Below are 12,006 nucleotides of genomic sequence, written 5' to 3'. Positions count from 1 at the left end.
CATCGGTGATGAGACAAATTGGGGCATCAGGGACGGGATGTATGAGCATGGTAGCGTCTGCCAGAGCCTTCTTGGTAGTGTCGAAGGCAGATGCAGCGTCCTTGGGCCACTCCAGTGGCGCAGTCGGGTCTTTCTGTTAGCCAATAGGTCAGTCAAGGGCTTTAGGAATGTGGCGCACTTTGGAGGAAAGCGGCGATGGAAGTTTAGTAGGCCCAGAAATTCTCGGAGTCTCTTCAGTGAAGTCGGGGGTGGAAAGTCTTGAATAGCCTTCACTTTGCTGGCGAGTGGTTGGATACCCTTTGGAGTGACAATGTGGCCTAGGAAGTCTATTGTAGCGACGCCGAAGAGGCGCTTATGAGGATTAATTACAAAGCCGTAATCATCCAGGCGGTGGAACAGGGTGCGCAGGTGGGCTTCATGCTCAGGGCCGGATGAGCTTGCTGCAAGGAGGTCATCAATGTAGGCAAATACGAAATCGAGACTTCGCGTGACCTCGATGATAGTGCGCTAAATGGTCTGTGCAGAGTTGCGCAATCCAAAAGGCATCATCACATATTCAAACAGACCGAATGCGGTGGGGATGGCCATCTTCGGAATGTCGGCGGGTTCTACAGAAATCTGATGATAAGCCTTCATTAAGTCAATCTTAGAGAAGATTGTGCATTCAGCCAAATTTGATGTAAAATCCTGTATGTGAGGAAGTGGATAGCGGTCTGACAAGGTGTGGGCATTGAGAGCGCGGTAATCCCCACATGGTCTCCAGTCGCCAGGCTCTTTCTTCGGCACCATGTGGAGTGGCGACGCCCAGTTGCTGGAGGAAGGCCGCACAATGCCGAGTTCAAGCATGTGCTCAAACTCACGGCGGGCGATGGCGAGGCGTTCTCCAGATAGTCGACGGGGTCGTGTAAAAACGGGAGGTCCAGTGGTCACAATGTGGTGAGTGATGGAATGCTTCACCGGCGACTCTCTGGTGTGCGGCTTCGTGATGCTGGGAAAATTGTCGAGTATTTTCGCATACGGCGAATCAGGTGTGAGAGCTCGCAGTCCCATTGGCGAGGAAGTACAGAGTACGCCGTTGATGGAGAGGCGGGTGTTGAGATCAATGAGGCGATGAGCATGCATGTTCATAGCAAGGTTGAAAAAACTGAGGAAGTCAGCTCCAAGAACAGCTTGCGAGACGTCAGTGAGGATGAAAATCCAGCGAAACGTACGGCGTAGTCCAAGGTCAAGTGTAAGAGAGCGTTGGCCGTATGTGCGAATGGCGGAATTGTTGATCGCTTGGAGTGGGCAGGTCTGTTCGTTGCGACGGCGATCTGCACACGAGGCCGGAATGACGCTAACCTGGGCTCCTATGTCGGCTAGCAAGCAAGCGCCAGTGATCTTATCAGAAACGTAGAAAAGGGCGGCCTGACTTTCGACCAGTACCACTTGCCGCTGTTAGTGGCCGGTCGTCGCAATTCCCGACCAGGAGCACGGGCGAGTGCACTTGCGAGCAGAGGCACCGAATCGGCGGTGGTACCAGCACACGGTTGAGAATGAAACGTCCCGCGGCGCGTCGGGTGGCTGAAGTTCCGGAGAACATGGGGGCGTCGAGGAGCGACTGTGTATCTGGAACCTGGATGACGGTCGACGATGCGCAGGTACAAAGTCATCGAGGCGCCTGACAAGGGCGTCCAAGCGGTTCTCGATGCTCGCGAGCACCGGGTATGCAGCGGTGGCCGGTGGCCGTGTGGTAACAGCGTTGAGGCTATGTGCCCGCGAGTAGTCCGCCACTCGGACAGCCATTTCAGCGATTGTGTCTAGTGGGACATCTCCTGCAGCTACGAGTACCGGGACCATGCTCTGCGGTAAGCGCTGGAGTAACAACTCACGTAACAGCTTCTCCACTTGAGGGCCGGAGGGCCCGCCAAGGAGCTGGTGCATGCGTTGCAGGAGCTGTGATGGGCGACCGTCACCGAGCTCTGTAGCCGTGATGAGCTGTTGGAGTCTGCTGTGTTCGGACTCAGACTTGCGGGAAATGATAGCTGCCTTCAACGTGTCGTAGGGTTGGCCCGAGTGCGGTTACGCTAAAATATCAGCATAGTCGTCGGCTACGTACGAAGATAGGTAGGACACCAGATTCCAGTACCTGGTCTGTTGGCTGCTGATTTGCCGTAGACGGAAGTGCGCCTCGACCTGCAGAAATCATGTGCTGGGGCTGTTGGGCCAAAATGGTGGCAGGTTGACATGTTGAATCACAGCTACTGCAGCACCGCTAGGTCTGGCGTCTTTTTGGGCGTCAGGACCAGTAGGATTGGTGGCAGAGCCGGCGCGATCCATGCGGGATGATCGGGGTTGTGTGTTCTGTAACGGGTCACCATTAACTGTCGGAGCTAACACGGGAAAGATCCAGTTCAGTGCAGATAGCGTTCAGTTTTCGAACTAATTTATTTTTATTATCGCGCTGCACCCGCCGCGCGGCCCAAATGCCAACGTCTACTTCCTTGACGAGTAGCACATTGAGGCGCTACAGGCTCCACACCAATTCCCCTATGGATCCCTAGGACACAATAACAAGCCTCTGACACACCAGTGAACAGGTGAGCTGTAGGATACGACGGGTATCTACCAAGCGCAGCGGCCTCCATGGGACACAGTTTATGTGGTTGGCCCATGAGTTTATGACCGCTCGCGTCCTGTAGCCTCACCTTACCTTCGCCTGCGTCGTTACCACGAGCACCAGCTGGAGGTCCTCCTTTGTTCAGTATGCAAACGTGCACTCGACCTTCCCATTACCACCTCCAAAAGCCGATTCGCGGCACTGGGGGTACATAAATTTAATGCAGAGCTGCGGGAAGTTCATCGCGTTAGTTTAATTATTCGTCTGTCACAGACGCCCCCAGGACAACGTCTACTATACAGGCTCGGCCTCTATGCGATCTCCGTTCAAGACACTCCAATGCCCATACCAAAACTTTTGAAGCAAAAACTGAAGGTGGAACCACTACCCCGCAAGATAAACACCAAGCTACATCCCAGCAGCAGACTTGCACATTCCGCGGCCCTTCAGGCATGACACTCCGACCACCCTGGCACCTTCCCCTCAGGTCACTTTACGGCCGCCGTGATCACAGAGGGAAACACGTTGATGGCCTCTCCTTTAGAGCCAGCACTGTGACGCAAGCTGAAGAGGTTGCCATTGGTTTGGCCAGGATATACCAGGTCCTGGCCGACATCTATCACGTCGTGGCTTCGTGCTCTACAAATCCCCTTTATTTTCACCTCTTTCTCCCTCCCAACTAGAAAGGCTTGGGAGGAGTACCTGCTTGGCTGCCCGACCACAGTTGCTCAATGCTCCTTGGAGAGGCGCGCTCGAGCAGCGGCCAACTCCATTGTCATCCCGGAATAGGGTCTTGCCGCTCAATCATGCAATATGCCACAACCTTCTGGTACATTTACTGTAATAAATTGTTTCTACCACCACCACCACGAAAGCAGAAGTGTGGTAGTTTGGGGTAGTTGGTATGACATGACGATAGGTATAGCGCGAAAACAAAACGTGGAAAAAAAGACAAAAAGGACACAAGCGCTCGTGAGGACACGAGCGCTCGTGTCCTTCTTGTCACTTTGTCATTGTTCTGTTCTCGTGCTATAACTATCGTCATGCTGTAACCAATTTCTGCAGTGATGACTAGTCACTGTAGTGAAATTTGCCAAAGTTCGAAAACATCGCTGGCGACAAAAGTGGCAAAGCGACTAGTGACGGCGTTTCACACGTGATGCCAGGGGCGTAGTCAAGGAGTGGATGCGGGCGCTGCGGAGGCCTCGCTTCACAGAACTCGCTCCGACGGAGTAGCACACGACATCCGTCTTCTGCCCGGCTCATAAATATCTCGCGTTGCTCTCAATGAGTTCGTCATTTTAGAAGTTGTAAAACGACGTCTTCTTTGGGACGTCAAGATGGGGGATATACGTAAGAAGCATAAGAAGAGCTTTCTTTGGTAAGAAACTGCTGAGCTACTTAAGAAGTCACATAGTTCCGCAAAGTAAAAGTAGTCAATTGAACTAGCCATGTTCACTGATGAAGTCGCCCCGCCGCGGTGGTCTTGTCTCTGAGGTACGTGGCTTCTGCCGCACGTGTCACGGGATTGAATCTCGACTGCGGCGGCTGCATTTCCGGGGGGGGGGGGCGGAAATGCTATCGGCCCGTATGCTCAGATTTGGGGGAACACTAAAGAATTCCAGGTAGTCGAAATATCCGGAGCCCTCCAGTACGGCATCTCTCATAATCATGTGGTGGTTTTGGGACGTTAAACCCCACATATCAATCAATCATTGATGAAGTCGAAGTGGCAGTGTTTCTTTTTTCGTTGCTCTCAACGATGCTTCCGCTGAAGGGACAATTTTGTGCGGTGTCCTTTTTAATAAATAATATTATCAATACTTTCTTTTTTTCGCATTTTCATTGAATGTTCTTTTTACATGGAGGAGCCGCATGAAACACCGTACTTTAATGTCGCAGCAAATGTTGCTAGTTTAACAAACGATGAAGTATGGTGACACGGTGCTTAGATGAAAGGTTCATCGAACGACAGAGCAAGAACGGGTTCTTCAGCAGCCGACTTGAGAAGTAGCATTCCGTGAAGGTCACTGAAGAGGAATTTCATGATGTGACTCAAAAAGCAAGGAGCGCGAAGCTTGTGGTCATGATTCGGGGAAATAATGCATTCACAAGGGGCCTTTATTTTTGTTCTCCCTTTAACAACAGCTCGATTTTTCACTAAACCCCAGGCTCATTTGTCCGCGTCCTCTGTGACGCTTTTCGCGCAAGGAACTATTGCACCACACAGCGCTCAAGTTTGCAGACTGTTGACACGTCCTGCATCACCGACCAGCGGCTTCCGTGACAATAAGTGCCGCAATGTGTGGCTCGCAGGGTCAAAATAGATGTTCGGTCACGAGCACAACCTACAATGCGTAGATAACGAAGAACAGCTGTTCATTTCAGCCACCAGTGCAGCAACACATGCCTAGGGAAATGCACCTGAATTACACGTCCGAAGGCTCCAAAATAAACGTCACTGTGTACTGACGGAAAAGGTGTGTTGCGTGAATTGATGTGATACTTCGGCTTTCCTGCTCACCACTCAAGCATTTATTAACGCAAATTCCTGCTAAAGCAAGAATTGCTGCGTAGTCGCTGACCTGGGCCGTTGACAAGTGTATATAGAGCAGCCAAAGAACCGAGACAGCGAGCGTATCACCTATACCAGGCTACCTGTCGTTGCTGAAAGTCTTCCTCGGGTGCTTTACTGAATCATTGAAATAACCAAGAGGCTCACTATTTAGGATGAAAGCATACAAATTCCAGCGCCAGATGAGATGTAGACCAGTTAGAAAATCCCGATGAATATTGTGTTCGCATGATGAAAGACGATTGATATGTTGTGCTTAACGTCCCAAACCACCATATGGTTATAAGACATGCTGTAATGGAGGGTTTCGTAAATTTAGACCACCTGGTGTTTTTTAACGTGCACCCAAACCACAGCGCATGGGCCTACTGCGGGTCAGCAGCCGAGTACCTTAGCAACTAGACCACCGCGGCAGGCAGCGTGTTCGCATATGCCCCAGAGTGACCACAAACACGGCCGAAGCTCGCCACTAAGAGTTTTTATATAAACTTTTATTTTGACTCGAGCGATGAAAACATATTTTGACTCGAGCAAAGCGGTACGAAAACTTAGGAACTAATTTTGCGAGGTGTGTATTCTGGGTTGACAGAAATCTCGTTCGGCGTCCCAAACTCAAATCGTAAAGCAAGAGCAACGAATCGGAAAAACATGAGAAGTGCTGCGAAAAACACGCTCGCAGTTCTTATGCATTCACTTAGCATAAACAGCTGTCTGATAAAACCATCCCAACAAACAATTTTTTTGCTTCTCCGTGATCAGTTATATGAGGTCAAAACAAGAATCAAACGTTAAAAAGCCAGGACAAAGCGAAAAGCAACAGCATACACTGTTTATTTGTGGTATAATTCACGTTACGCCTAGTCCAATCAGTGCACATACGCGTGAAAGTCGAGTGGCTATTGATGATGAACCTCGCAGCCCAGGGGTGCCAAAGGAAGGACACTTGAAGCAGAGCACGGCTTTTAGATACCACTGAGAACAGCGGTCGACTAGCGCCTTCCACGGACAACACTGCCCGCCAGAGCAGCGGGCGTCGCGCAACAGCAGCAGTAGCAGCGACGCATGTGAAACAAACGCACGTCCGCGCGTCCTCCCGCCGCTCATCGCCGCGACCACCACCACTCGGTCACTCGCACATGAATCAGGCTTAAGATGCTTCACGTCTAAATATGTGAACACTTAAGTTGAAAATATTTGTTTTGCAAAAACCTATGTCAGTTCAGGCGGTGTTTGTCAGGTGAAAAGTGATGTGTGCGTCCCCCTCCTAGCATTAGTGGGCTTGCTGGTCACAAAGACGCTACGCGCGCTAAGCGGGAGTGTGGTGTTTTGAGATGCGAGCCTCGTCCGACGCCACCGGCGTTCGTTGGTTCGTCGCGGGGATTACCTGGCATCGCACAAAGTCACGCGCGGTGTGAGTGATTGACGTGAGCAGCAAATATTGAAAATTTTGTCCTAACTGTGGCATACAATTTCCTGTCTATAGAAGTGGCATCTTCCCAGTGAATACGCAAACTGATTTGGTGGCTGGGCGTTTCTTCTGTTTTCTTAATTTTAAGTGCTAGGTTGCAGTTAAACTTTCTAATGCAACACAAAAAAAAAATGTAAAACAGTCTCATACTCACTTTCAACGATAAAACTTAACGCAGTGCTTCTTGTCCTGAAGTTACGTTTTGTATTAAATTGAATTGCAACAAGGATTCTGAGAACACATACCCATGGAAGTCACGTAGAGCCGTACGAATCTAATAAATAGCGCTTCAACTCTTCGCCTAAACGTATTATGCCTTTAATTTGGGGTTATTTACTTCGAAGATCAACAGAGAGCAAATACTCCCATAATTTTGATTTAATTATCGAACACTCACCTAATCAAGTTAACAGTTTCGAAAATATTAAAAATAAATAACTTACCGCATAGCCGCACCTGATTTATTTTGCGGGGAACCACTACCCCGCAAGATAAACACCAAGCTACATCCCAGCAGCAGACTTGCACATTCCGCGGCCCCTCAGGCATGACACTCCGACCATCCTGGCGCCTTCCCCTCAGGTCACTTTACGGCCGCCGTGATCACAGAGGAAAACACGTTGATGGCCTCTCCTTTAGAGCCAGCACTGTGACGCAAGCTGAAGAGGTTGCCATTGGTTTGGCCAGGATATACCAGGTCCTGGCCGACATCTATCACGTCGTGGCTTCGTGCTCTACAACTCCCCTTTATTTTTACCTCTTTCTCCATCCCAACTAGAATGGTTTGGGAGGAGTACCTGCTAGGCTGCCCGACCACAGTTGCTCAATGCTCCTTGGTGAGGCGCGCTCGAGCAGCGGCCAACTCCATTGTCATTCCGGAATAGGGTCTTGCCGCTCAATCATGCAATATGCCACAACCTTCTGGTACATTTACTGTAATAAAATGTTTCTACCACCACCACCACGAAAGCAGAAGTGTGGTAGTTTGAGGTAGTTGGTATGACATGACGATAGGTATAGCGCGAGAACAAAACGTGGACAAAAAGACAAAAAGGACACAAGCGCTCGTGAGGACACGAGCGCTCGTGTCCTTCTTGTCACTTTGTCATTGTTCTGTTCTAGCGCTATAACTATCGTCAAGCTAAAACCGATTTCTGCAGTGATGACTAGTCACTGTAGTGAAATTTGCCAGAGTTCGAAAACATCGCTCGCGACAAAAGTGGCAGAGCGACTAGTGACGGCGTTTTACACGTGATGCCAGGGGCGTAGTCAAGGAGTGGATGCGGGCGCTGCGGAGGCCTCGCTTCACAGAACTCGCTCCGACGGAGTAGCACACGACATCCGTCTTCTGCCCGGCTCACAAATGTCTCGCGTTGCTCTCAATGAGTTCGTCATTTTAGAAGTTGTGAAACGACGTCTTCTTCGGGCCGTCAAGATGGGGGATTTACGTAAGAAGCATAAGAAGAGCTTTCTTCGGTAAGAAACTGCTGAGCTCCTTAAGAAGTCACATAGTTCCGCAAAGTAAAAGTAGTCACTTTAACTGGCCATGTTCACTGATGAAGTCGCCCCGCCGCGGTGGTCTTGTCTCTAAGGTACGCGGCTGCTGCCGCACGTGTCACGGGATTGAATCTCGACTGCGGCGGCTGCATTTCCGGTGGGGGCGGAAATGCTATCGGCCCGTATGCTCAGATTTTGGGGAACACTAAAGAATTCCAGGTGGTCGAAATATCCGGAGCCCTCCAGTACGGCATCTCTCATAATCATGTGGTGGTTTTGGGACGTTAAACCCCACATATCAATCAATCACTGATGAAGTCGAAGTGGCAGTGTTTTTTTTTTCGTTGCTCTCAACGATGCTTCCTCTGAAGGGACAATTTTGTGCCGTGTCCTTTTTATTTAAATAATATTATCACTACTTTCTTTTTTCGCATTTTCATTGAATGTTCTTTTTACGTGGAGGAGCCGCATGGAACACCGTAATTTAATGTCGAAGCAAATGTTGCTAGATTAACAAACGATGAAGTATGGTGACACGGTGCTTAGATGAAAGGTTCACACGAACGACAGAGCAAGAACGGGTTCTTCAGCAGTCGACTTGAGAAGTAGCATTCCGTGAAGATCACTGAAGAGGAATTTCATGATGTGACTCAAAAAGCAAGGAGCGCGAAGCTTGTGGTCATGATTCGGGGATATATTGCATTCACAAGGGGCTTTTATTTTTGTTCTCCCTTTAACAACAGCTCGATTTTTCACTAAACCCCCGGCTCATTTGTCCGCATCCTCTTTGATGCTTTTCGCGCAAGGAACTATTGCACCACACAGCGCTCAAGTTTGCAGACTGTTGACACGTCCTGCATCACCGACCAGCGGCTTCCGTGACAATAAGTGCCGCAATGTGTGGCTCGCTGGGTCAAAATAGATGTTCGGTCACGAGCACAACTTACAATGCGTAGATAACGAAGAAGAGCTGTTCATTTCAGCCACCAGTGCAGCCACACATGCCTAGGAAAATACACCTGAATTACACGTCCGAAGGCTCCCAATTAAACGTCACTGTGTACTGACGGAAAACGTGTGTTGCGTGAATTGATGTGATACTTCGGCTTTCCTGCTCACCACTCAAGCATTTATGAACGCAAATTTCTGCTAAAGCAAGAATTGCTGCGTAGTCGCTGACCTGGGCCGTTGACAAGTGTATATAGAGCAGCCAAAGAACCGAGACAACGAGCGTATCACGTATACCAGGCTACCTGTCGTTGCTGAAAGTCTTCCTCGGGTGCTTTGCTGAATCATTGAAATAACCAAGAGGCTCACTATTTAGGATGAAAGCATACAAATTCCAGCGCCAGATGAGATGTAGACCAGTCAGAAAATCCCGATGAAGATTGTGTTCGCATGATGAAAGACGATTGATATGTGGTGCTTAACGTCCCAAACCACCATATGGTTATAAGACATGTTGTAGTGGAGGGTTTCGTATATTTCGACCAGCTGGTGTTTTTTAACGTGCACCCAAACCTCAGCGCATGGGCCTACTGCGGGTCAGCAGCCGAATACCTTAGCAACTAGACCACCGCGGCAGGCAGCGTGTTCGCATATGCCCCAGAGTGACCACAAACACGGCCGAAGCTCGCCACTAAGAGTTTTTATATAAACTTTTACTTTGACTCGAGCGATGAAAACATATTTTGACTCGAGCAAAGCGGTACAAAAACTTAGGAATTAATTTTGCGAGGTGTGTATTCTGGGTTGTCGAAAATCTCGTTCGGCGTCCCAAACTCAAATCGTAAAGCAAGAGCAACGAATCGGAAAAACATGAGAAGTGCTGCGAAAAACACGCTCGCAGTTCTTATGCATTCACTTAGCATAAACAGCTGTCTGATTAAACCATCCCAACAAGCAATTTTTTTTGCTTCTCCGTGATCAGTTATATGAGGTCAAAACAAGAATCAAACGTTAAAAAGCCAGGACAAAGCGAAAAGCAACAGCATACACTGTTTATTTGTGGTATAATTCACGTTACGCCTAGTCCAATCAGTGCACATAGGCGTGAAAGTCGAGTGGCTATTGATGATGAACCTCGCAGCCCAGGGGTGCCAAAGGAAGGACACTTGAAGCAGAGCACGGCTTTTAGATCCACTGAGAACAGCGGTCGACTAGCGCCTTCCACGTACAACACTGCCCGCCAGAGCAGCGGGCGTCACGCTACAGCAGCAGTAGCAGCAACACATGTAAAACAAACGCACGTCCGCGCGTCCTCCCGCCGCTCATCGCCGCGACCACAACCACTCGGTCACTCGCACATGAATCAGGCTTAAGTTGCTTCACGTCTAAATATGTGAACACTTAAGTTGAAAATATTTGTTTTGCAAAAACCTATGTCAGTTCAGGCGGTGTTTGTCAGGTGAAAAGTGATGTGTGCGTCCCCCTCCTAGCATTAGTGGGCATGCTGGTCACAAAGACGCTACGCGCGCTAAGCGGGAGTGTGGTGTTTTGAGATGCGAGCCTCGTCCGACGCCACCGGCGTTCGTTGGTTCGTCGCGGGGATTACCTGGCATCGCACAAAGTCACGCGCGGTGTGAGTGATTGACGTGAGCAGGAAATATTGAAAATTTTGTCCTAACTGTGGCATACAATTTCCTGTCTATAGAAGTGCCATCTTCCCAGTGAATACACAAACTGATTTGGTGGCTGGGCGTTTCTCCTGTTTTCTTAATTTTAAGTGCTAGGTTGCAGTTAAACTTTCTAATGCAACACAAAGAAAAAATGTAAAACAGTCTCATACTCACTTCCAACGATAAAACTTATCGCAGTGCTTCTTGTCCTGAAGTTACGTTTGGTATTAAATTGAATTGCAACAAGGATTCTGAGAACACATACCCATGGAAGTCACGTAGAGCCGTATGAATCTAATAAATAGCGCTTCACCTGTTCGCCTAAACGTATTATGCCTTTAACTTGGGGTTATTTACATCGAAGATCAACAAAGAGCAAATACTCCCATAATTTTGATTTAATTATCGAACACTCACCTAATCAAGTTAACAGTTTCGAAAAATATTAAAAATAAATAACTTACCGCATAGCCGCACCTGATCAATCTATGTCAATTCAACTAGCATAGCAGGGGCTTGAAAGCACGCGTCAGCATCCAGAGAATGCGTTTTGTATTCAAACATTCTGTATTGGACAAAGAACTATCACTAAGAAACAATTAGAATTCCAGGAAGCGTGACGAATAATTAAACGTGTGTTCTTGCTTGTGGGAGTTCTTCAACTGCTGGTTCACAGTATGGCGTGGGCAACACATGCTTAGACCACAAGTGTCACAGCTGGTGCCCGAACAATATTGCCTCTACTTCTCGTGTGATAGTGACACAAATCACTTACCTTTATTGCACCAGTGATTGCACGATTCTTTGCACACTTTGTAGGCTGATCACTAATGTGCAACCCGTTTCCTGTGTCCACATAAAAGTGAAATGGAGAGACAGTGGGGGATTTCCTGTATTTTTCGCTGAAATAACGAAGATGAAGCGCCGATATTAAGAACAATAACATTTTCAAACATTCTTGTAGTTGCTGTATTAAGTAGCACAGCAAGTGTCACGTGCACAAAATCAAAAGCAGCGCAGAACATTATTTGTTGATCGTACTATTCCCGAAAGTAGTGATCTGGGAGGTAATTCTGCCCACTGTTTAAGGGTCTACAATATCCACCCGTCTCTATTATATAGCTTTGTTTTCCAAGAGAAAGCACTCTATTTATTGAGTGCTTTTTATTACAGAATCTATAATATTGTTACGGGTAAGAGATGTTTATTGTACAGGTGGGATGATACATGGTTGCAGCCGTCAGGTCTG

At 48.4% G+C, this 12,006-nt stretch overlaps 1 protein-coding gene across 8 annotated transcripts in view; it reads right to left on the bottom strand.

The window, feature by feature from the left end:
- The window catches only part of LOC142767047 (uncharacterized), a 195,675-nt gene extending 184,585 nt beyond the window's left edge, over window positions 1-11,090 (bottom strand). For 5 of the 8 annotated variants that reach the window (XM_075868267.1, XM_075868262.1, XM_075868270.1 and 2 more), the window contains exon 1: window positions 10,932-11,090. The gene's annotated coding sequence lies outside the window, so the exon portion shown is untranslated. The remainder of the gene's footprint in view (window positions 1-10,931) is intronic. The other 3 variants (XM_075868264.1, XM_075868265.1, XM_075868269.1) reach the window with 2 other exon arrangements.
- Between the last annotated feature and the right edge of the window lie 916 nt (window positions 11,091-12,006).

The sequence above is a fragment of the Rhipicephalus microplus genome, chromosome 7 (genome assembly GCF_043290135.1).
Source record: "Rhipicephalus microplus isolate Deutch F79 chromosome 7, USDA_Rmic, whole genome shotgun sequence".
NCBI lineage: Eukaryota > Metazoa > Arthropoda > Arachnida > Ixodida > Ixodidae > Rhipicephalus > Rhipicephalus microplus.
This window is presented reverse-complemented; position numbering and strand designations above follow the sequence as displayed.